The 10000-nt window shown below is 37.6% G+C and overlaps 1 long non-coding RNA gene across 1 annotated transcript in view; it reads left to right on the top strand.

Annotated features, from left to right (window-relative positions):
- LOC137045417 (uncharacterized) overlaps window positions 1–6492 on the top strand; it is a 38424-nt gene extending 31932 nt beyond the window's left edge. Inside the window, exons 3-4 of the long non-coding RNA XR_010898768.1 lie at window positions 5600–5698; window positions 6355–6492. This is a non-coding gene — a long non-coding RNA (uncharacterized lncRNA). The remainder of the gene's footprint in view (window positions 1–5599; window positions 5699–6354) is intronic.
- The last annotated feature ends 3508 nt before the right edge of the window (window positions 6493–10000 follow it).

Genomic DNA, 10000 nt, shown 5'->3' on the forward strand with positions numbered 1-10000 from the left:
AAAAAAAAAAAATTGTGTGGATACAATTTTAAGTTATATGAAACTCAATTCTACATGCAAGGAGCCTAATTATAAACAACAAATTAATATGATGCGTTATTATAAGGGAGAGTGAGGGAGTGGAAATCCACAAACTGGAAATGATGGATAATTAAATCTTGTGTGTTCATTTATTGTGGTAATCAAATATATTGTCCCAGTTTATATTAGATGGCCTTACCTACTATGTATTTACATTTTAATTAATCATTTGATACAGTGCACTTATTTTGCAAATACAAGTATTTATATTGTATTTGTATTTGGGAAAAAAAACACCTGCATGTAATTACATTATAATTGCACTGTTGACACTTCCCTTACTAACCCTACCCTTAAACTTACCCATATCCCCACACCTGTCCTAACTTTACCCTTAAACTTACCCATATCCCCACACCTGTCCTAACTTTACCCTTAAACTTACCCATATCCCCACACCTGTCCTAACATTACCCTTAAACTTACCCTTATCCCCACACCTGTCCTAACTTTACCCTTAAACTTACCCATATCCCCACACCTGTCCTAACTTTACCCTTAAACTTACCCATATCCCCACACCTGTCCTAACTTTACCCTTAAACTTACCCTTATCCCCACACCTGTCCTAACTTTACCCTTAAACTTACCCATATCCCCACACCTGTCCTAACTTTACCCTTAAACTTACCCATATCCCCACACCTGTCCTAACTTTACCCTTAAACTTACCCATATCCCCACACCTGTCCTAACTTTACCCTTAAACTTACCCATATCCCCACACCTGTCCTAACTTTACCCTTAAACTTACCCATATCCCCACACCTGTCCTAACTTTACCCTTAAACTTACCCATATCCCCACACCTGTCCTAACTTTACCCTTAAACTTACCCATATCCCCACACCCGTCCTAACTTTACCCTTAAACTTACCCATATCCCCACACCTGTCCTAACTTTACCCTTAAACTTACCCATATCCCCACACCCGTCCCTTTACCCTTATCGCCCTTCAATATCAGCAAACATTTTTTGCAATACAATATGAACACAATAATTACATTGTACTTATTATTATTATTTTATGTAAGTACTTAAGGCCACATAATATAAAGTGGGACCAATTGTTTTATGTCCTCCCCATTCCCATAATGTAAAATGTGATCCTGGACCACAAAACCAGTCATAATGGTAAATTTTCTGAAATTGAAAGCTGAATAAATAAGCTTTCCATTGATATAAAGTTTGTTAGGATAGGACAATATTTGGCCTAAAAATCTGAAATCTGAGGGTGCAAAGAAATCTAAATATTGAGAAACTTGCCTTCAAAGTTGTCCAAAATAATAGATTTTTGATATATTTATGGTAGGAAATTTACAAAATATCTTCATGGAACATGATCTATAATATCCTAATGATTTTTGCCATAACTGTTTTGGAGATCACTGACTTTCCCTGGACAAAAATAAAACAGAAATATCCAAAACAGCAAATTAAATAATACAAATATGCAAATAAATGTATAGGCTAACAACTATAAAATGAATAGCCTTAGCCAGTGTGTGTGTGTGTGTGTGTGTGTGTGTGTGTGTGTGTGTGTGTGTGTGTGTGTGTGTGTGTGTGTGTGTCTGTGTGTGTGTGTGTGTGTGTGTGTGTGTGTGTGTGTGTGTGTGTCACTCTCACAGCTCTGTCAAATGTGTGTCCAGTAAATTTACATTGTAAAATAACGTTACAATCCTCTCTGTCTGCTCAACCAATATTCCTAACTTCTTCTTTTTAACATTTAAATATAAAGGTTATAAAATCAAATTAAACATCATTAACATCCATTAATAAGTCAAATGAAACAAGCCAGATCAAATTTTTTTTACCCTGTTACAAAACTTAACATTCTGCTCGCAATCTGTTACTGTATATCTGTAAAACCAAAGCAGCGTGCGAATATTTTCATAAATCCACATATTAAAATTCTCTGAAGAGAAGGGAAAATAAAACAAAAACTAACATTGGCTGGTGTAAATTAGCGCGAAGCACCTTGTACAAAGCACGTTCAGTGAGTTTATGATTATGATGATGATGGTAATGATGATGATGATTATGATGATTGGTTAATTGCAGTAGACTGTGTCTGTTGAAGGTGGCTGGATTTCTGTAAGGCGTGTAAGTATCCCAGGCGGTAGCGAGAGAGGGCCGCGGCCACTGCGGGTGTAAGGCGTGTAATATATTTAACTATGGTAAAGTAGTGTTTTGAGAATTGGTAATTGTTCACATCCTTCTCTGGTCACGGGGACACTGTCCAGATCTCAGCGTACGCACACGTGTGGGGTTTCTAAAGTGCACGCTTTCAGGTCTACATGGCACACAGCCAAACGCGTCTCTCCAGCTTGTTTCCTGACATGAAATGTTGACTGACTGATAAGAAAAACAGTAGCACAGAATAATAACGCAATCAAGAGCCGGTTATTTTTTTTTTGCAACCTGTGCTTTCATGTTCACAGCCGTCTTGCCACCTTCTCCGGCCCAAGGCCCGAAGATTGGACCCAACTTCACACTAGCGCTCTTTGCATAAAAGAACATATCTACAGTCATAATATTTACTTTGATAATGTTTTCACGACATGGCAACTCTGAAGCGGGGATATATGAACTGTCTAAATATGACAGTCCACGCGATTTGGAATGTGCACTGAATAAGGCTCCTTTTACCCTCTCTCTAGAATTTGCTCTGAATAAACAAGAGACTCGGGTCAGGTCCTCCGATGTGTGATCTACTTTGTAGGCCGGTGGTTAAGCGTGACATGCTTGGCCCTTAAAATATACCCTTTTTGTTAGAGGGGAACGGACAGAAAAATATACAGAATTCTCTGTAATTACGTATAAAGGTTTATTTTACTTTGAAGAAATCGCAGCCGATGGCGGAGGACTGGATGTGCACGGACCTACGGGCTTCATGTTGTCTGGAGCAATCTAGCCTCGCGACTGGTTTGAATTTGCTGCCTCGCGACAGCAAAATTGTCGTAATCACAAAGTAAACAGATACTTCCTCTCCTATCAGAGCGAGTCGACAAAGTTAGTGAATGAGGGAACGTTCACTGTTAATTGTTGTTTTCCTTCATACCCTGATTCAAAAACACAAGCACAATTATTTGCAAGTGCTACTTTGATTTTTGTAATTTAGTTTGAAAGGGGCTTAAGGTGTTTTAGCGAATTATTCACTTAGGTTTGTTCTTGCAACTCTTCATGGAAAGCAAGACTACATCAAGAAAATATACTCGGATATGTGCTACAGGGCTGCAGGTTGTGTGATAGTGGACCAAAACAGAAAACTAATGATAAAGAGTTTCAATTGGTAGTATATCTCCACCAATGCATCACGCTTATTACACACTCAAACGTGTGCACACACTTTCTCATCCCTTCTTTCCCCCATACATAACTAGCCTATTATTTCTTGAACAAAATAAAATTTAACTCTGTAACTTTTCTACAAAAAACAACCACAAACAAAACAAGAATAATGTTCTACCAAATACAAATGAAACTGTAAAAAGATCTACAAGGTTTTTAATATTTTTTACAGGCATCTTCATCATTCAACAGTTAGTCGCACTAAATAATGCACGTTAACGAAACTGTTGATACATTAATTGTTGCTTCCATACAGTTTGCAGTCCAGTTGCATAGCCACTATGACTGAGTCTGACCAATAGGAGTTAGTTAGGGATAATCAATCATACTTTTCAGATTCAAATTTACACCGATCTACGTTTTTTTTATGCACTGTAAAATCCAACAGCTGAGACTTTTTAGTAAACTTCCCTTAATGTCCAATAATTTGTTGAACTTACTTAAAACAATTTAGTAATCTGAACTATTTGCATGCTATGCTTTTGTTACTTAGAAAACCCAAGTAAACATTACTTGACTGGTTTGAGTACTATTTTGCCAAAGGAAAAAAAAAAAAACACACACACACAAAAAAACAGGTGGCCGGGCAAAAGGTTGAGGCGGGGCAATTCTTAATAGACTTTTCACTAATTTCCTCCACTTCTGCAGTCAACGTTCATCTTAGTTACATTCACTCATTGATGATATAATGCCAATTAATGATCTTTTAACATTTTATTGCTAACACTTATGACAAACTTTTAATAGTGTTGCAATAATGCCTCAATTTGTGACAATATCCAACAATTGACCATGCTTGAGTCACACACAGACTTCAACATTCAGCATGCAAAACACCACGATGGTAAAAAATTTTTTTACACTTAATAAGACCATTACAAGTTCATTTGCTGTCATTATTGGGGCTATACTGACAAAAGACAGCAAATAAAATGGTAAAATAAAGCCCAAAATAATAAAACGTAGTTACGATTGCCCTGTGATCAATTTATTCGTGCTGCAATGCATTCTGGGAGTACACTTCCTCAGCTCACAGATAGAATTATGTCCACACAACTTGAATGGTTTAAGTAAGCACAACTTGATGCAATTAAGCTTACTTAATTGAGTGTTAAGTTCAGCTTTACTTGAGAATTTTAAGGCAGTCGGTTTCCTAATATTTACCTAGTAATGTGAGCACTAATAACAGGTTAGCACAACTAATAATTTGGAGTTAAGTATACTTCATTAACAAGTGTTCTGTACAAATTTTGTTAAGTTTTGCCAACTAAAAAATAATACGCTACTTTACTTGAACATTTTAAGGCAATCAGTTTCCTCACTTTTTCTAAGTAAAGTCAACTTATTACATTTTACAGTGTGTAACTGACTTAAAAGTTATGACCAGTCTTGAATAAAATAAATTAGATGACTTACTTATAGTCTGCAGTTTATGCAACCAGCCATAAATGCTGGTGCATTCTCGCGATAAATAAATAAGTAATATTAAATGCATAACTTTTAGTGATCTATACATGTCTCATTGTGAACAAACATCTTAAAAATCAAAAATTAGTCACTTCAAAAACTTCAGTGACCGACCTACTGTAAAAAATCTCGCCATCTGCAAAAACATTCAAGTATAAATGGTGTAATCAGTTTGCTTCATTCTGAACATTGCCATCATGCAGCTGCACATTGAAAATATATAAATAAATAAATGTAATATAATGACGTTCTATGTTCTTGGTCTGTCATAATTGAGCCAAAAAACTTCATCATTCCCAGCAGCAGCAGCAGCAGCAGCACTGGAGATGTCTGCTTTCACCATTTAGAGTATAGGAATTGCTCACATCCTATTCTTCTGCAGTTATTAATTCCACTATATCCCACATTCCAATCCAACAGATTTTTTTCCCACCTAGAAATGGAAATATATTAAACCAATAACAACAAGTAACTCAATGCCAGAGACTGTAATCAGAGGCCTTAGTCACTATATTCCCCAGTGCGCTTTTTGGCCAAGGAACCAGAGTCAGCCATATGGCATAGGGAAAATTGTGAATGCTTTTGTGAAATGTGTGTATTTAATAAAATCATTTAGCATAAACATCGCCCTGCATCCCCCACCTCATCTTGTTATATCTCTTTTTTAATGCCTCCCTCTTTTCCTCTCTCTTTTTCCAGTCATAAAATGGTGCCAGGCTGCGACATGAAGGCAGGGGCCGTGAAACCGTACCCTCATCATCAGACTGTACAGTAGAGAGACGGAGTCACACTCCCGGTGTAAGCAGGGCATAAAAACACTGCTGCATGATAAGGAGCTGCACAGGGACTTTGAACATTTTATTAGTATCTATAAAAGAGGCACAGGACGAAGGACACAGTGTCTATAAAGCACTAATGGAGGATCAATTAAGATGGTCAAGCTGCAGAAAGAGACTTTTACAGTGTAGGGTTTTAAAACTAACCTTGTCCTTTTACACTAACGCTAAAACCACAAGGCTGGATAATTAAGCCTAGTTGTAATACCAGTACATCACCAGTATCTTATGATCGGTAACAGTTAAAAAAAAGTTTGTTTGTATAAGAATATAAAAGCGAGCGGCGAAGGAGAATTGCTACGTGCTTTAGTACGGAATAAAAATGACAATGTGTTGTTTTTATACACTCTCTCTCTCTCTCCCTCTCTCTCTCTCTCTCTCTCTCTCTCTCACACACACACTCAAGCACACACACGCACACACACGGTCCACTATCTTTGTGGGGACTCTCCATAGATGTAATGGTTTTTATACTGTACAAACTGTATATTCTATCACCTTACACTAACCCTACCTCTAAACCTACCCATCACAGGAAACAATCTGCATTTTTACATTTTCAAAATACTAATTCTGTATGATTTATAAGCTTGTTTCCTCATGTGAATCTCAATTTAGGTTGCCATGGTGACACGATTACCCATGAGTCAGTGTGCATTCAGGATGGTCCCCTTCAGGATTCATTCAAGATGGATAGAAAAACATGAACACACACACACAGACAATGTTTTTTATTCTGTACAAACTGTATATTCTATCCCCTAACTGTTTACACCCTAAAATAAAACGTTCTGCATTTTTACAATTTGAATGAATATATTTATTTTATGGCATTTTAACAAAAGAGGACATCTCCAAAATGATAATTTCTGAATTTTTGTCAGGTTTAGCTCACATCTGGGTACAAAATATAGTAGGTAAAGACAGACAGACAAGACAGACAGACACACACACACACGTTGTGTTTCCATGTTTTATGGGGACTTTCCATAGGCGTAATGGTTTTTATAAACTGTATATTTTATCCCCCTACGCTGCCCCTACCCATAAACCTACCCATCACAGGAAACATTCTGCATTTTTACATTTTCAAAAAACATCACTTAGTATGATTTTTCCTAATGGGGACTAAAAAATGTCCCCACAAGGACATTGCCAAAATCACACACACACACACACGCATGCACCCACGCACACGCACACGCACACACATTCAGAGTAGATTGCATTATGTAAGAGTTAGATTAGATTTAAATGTTTACATATTATAATAATAAAATGATTTAACAAAAGTTATTTTATTTCCATTTTCATTATTCTGGAATACCAATAAATACTTTAAATATTGTATAAAAAAAAAAAAGATTAAATAAAAAAATCTATGACAATCAATGTTTTTAAATTGTCGCAGTGGGCTATACTGTTAAAGGGGGGGTGAAACACTCAGTTTCAGTCAGTGTCATGTCAATCTTGAGTACCTATAGAGTAGCATTGCATCCTGCATATCTCCGAAAAGTTTTTATTTTTTTAATAATTATATAAGAAAGATGCGCTGTTCCGAGTCTTTCCGAAAAAAGCCGAGCGGGTGGGGGCGTGTCGTGTGAGCGGAGCTAAATAATGACGTGTGCAGCAGCGCGCTGTGTGTTGAGTCGAGCGTCATCCCTAACAGCGGAAAAAAACTTTATTCAAAATAAAAATATGGCTTTTAATCAGATACAGCCATACATCTATGATCCGGAATCAGACCCAGAGGCTGCAGTTAAACAGGAGCAGCAGCAAAAACGACTAGAGCAGGACGTCTGTATGTGGTAAGTTACAAGTTATACACTAACTATATAATATGCTTAGCGGCTTGTGTTATTTACATATTTATACTTGAATTATATCGTCGTATTTTTGTCTTTGAAGGTGTACATGTGGGAAGTGCAGTTGTGCACGTGTGTTTGTGTGTTTACGCGTGGTTTGTGTAGACAGTAAGCGGACTAAAAGCAGTCTCACTCACCCTTCTAACGTTGGGACTGCTCCATCCTTCAGCATTAGGCGATTGGGAAAATTCGGCGTCGAGCTGGGCCTTGTTTATAAAACAGTCGGCACCGAAATGCAGCGAACAGATATAAACATTCGCGCAACTCAGTTGCTGATCCGGAAAAGCAAATTACATCCACTGTTGCCTTAACGCGGGGTTTTGGGGAATCTGTGCAGGACTGTCTTGGTCTGGCAACCAAAAACCCACTTTTTTGGTGACATTGTTATGTGCTATGTGTAATTGTCACCTGTCCAGCATCCTACAAGCCCCGCTTTGATGGGCGTAGGCTGTTGCTTTCGCTCTCTCCCTCGCTCTCTCTCACGCGCTTCCGGTAGAATTGTCCGTAAGGCCCATACAAGGAAATTCCGCCCCCACTAACGTCAATGGGGACGCATGATCTCAAAAAACTTGCCGAAACTTATGACTAACCGGAAGTAGTATTTTTGACAAAGAAATACTCCCATCAAACGTCCACCTTAACTTTTGAAACTTTGTCTATGTTTAGTATGGGATTCCAAGTCTTTAACAGTGTACAAAGATCAGTATGCATGAAACAGCATTTCACCCCCCCCTTTAAATAAACATTCATGTTTTCACTGAAAGGTTCAATGCTTCTAACACTCTTCAGTTTTAACTTCTATCTGACTCTGAGCATATGTATATATGTTCGCCTTGACTTTGAATTCATTATTGAATGTGTATTTGAGTTTCTCTAAAGGCAGATATCACAACCTGCTTTAATTTTACACATACACACACTTCTGGTCAGAACTAATAAGTCCCGATTAATTCCTGCATCCCCCACCCCCCTCCTCTCTCTCTCTCTTTCTCTCTATCTCTGTCAGGACATAGCATGACAAATTGAATTACATTTTGAACACACGACTGGCCATCTTTCAAAAACAAGTCAAAAATCTTCCCTGTGCATGTTTATGAAAGACATTTCTAAACTCTTCCTGACCTGAAATGTTTATATCCAGAGTTTACGTTTTGAACATTTTAAATGTCATCAAAACCACCTTGCTCCAGGGGTATAAATTGATTCCATTTGTTGCCTGCCCAAGCAACTGGCCTCGGCCGCAGGAGCCATACGAGAGGGAAACCGAGAAGCTGGAGAAATCAGTTCTGAGAGGAGACACCATGGACTTTCAGAGGGCTTTGTAATGAGTGAAAATCAGGGATGGGGTTCAGTGGGAAATCGCATGCCATGCCTCAATCAGCAACATGTCCCAACAACCAGGGAGGCATGTGTCAATCAAACGGATGTGGGTTTGTGGGGAACCAGTGAATCAGGAAGGCTTTTAAGCCATCATTAAAAAAAACTGAGAGATGCTTTTGTGCGCTAATGTTATACATGTTAATATCATACTGTCAATAATGCCATACGACCAGGGGCATCTAGCAATATTTTTAATTGTATTATTTAGATTGGACATAATGACAGTTTTGGCTCACTTAAAGGGGGGAAATGTCTACATAGAATTTCTGTAGTGTGAAAAGTGCAAGATATATTTTTTGGTAAATGTGTTGTAATAAAAATAGACACAAACAAACAAATAGGCTGTATGGAAAAGATTTTGTAGAATCTGAAGCAACAAAAGTATGGACCAATAATTTCAGTTTTTAAAATGCAAATGATCTGCAATAGACATTATTTTAATATACAGTCACTGTGTGTGTGTCTGTCTGTCTGTGTGTCTGTGTGTGTCTGTGTGTGTGTGTGTGTGTGTGTGTGTGTGTGTGTGTGTGTGTTCAATCTGCATAATGAGGAGCAAATGTTTCCACAAAGATTGCAAAACCTGAAATGTGACACTTATTTTTTTATGTATAAATGCAGAAAGTTTTCCTCTGATGGTTAGGTTTAGGGGATATAATATACAGTTTGTATAGCATAGCCTACTAAAAAAACATTATGTCTACAAAAAATAAATAAAAAAACAGTTTGTGTGTTCATGATTATTTACATGTTTCGAAAGGGAACTGGTCAAAGAAAAAATGTCCACACCCATGGCAATAACTGCTCTTAAACTAAAGGGCCTTCCAGAACCGTGCTAAAGTTTATAAACTCTACTCAGGAAGTAACACTAACAAAACTCAGAGCTCATCATAGCTCATTAGTGAGAGGATATGGCATGTTATCTGCTCATCTAAAACACTCTCAATCAAAATGTGTCAAACAATATCAACAGGATGTCACTGATAGCTACTATAGATGGATGGATGAAATAGAGAGAGAGA

This window comes from Pseudorasbora parva, chromosome 17 (genome assembly GCF_024679245.1).
Source record: "Pseudorasbora parva isolate DD20220531a chromosome 17, ASM2467924v1, whole genome shotgun sequence".
NCBI classification, from domain to species: Eukaryota; Metazoa; Chordata; class Actinopteri; order Cypriniformes; family Gobionidae; genus Pseudorasbora; species Pseudorasbora parva.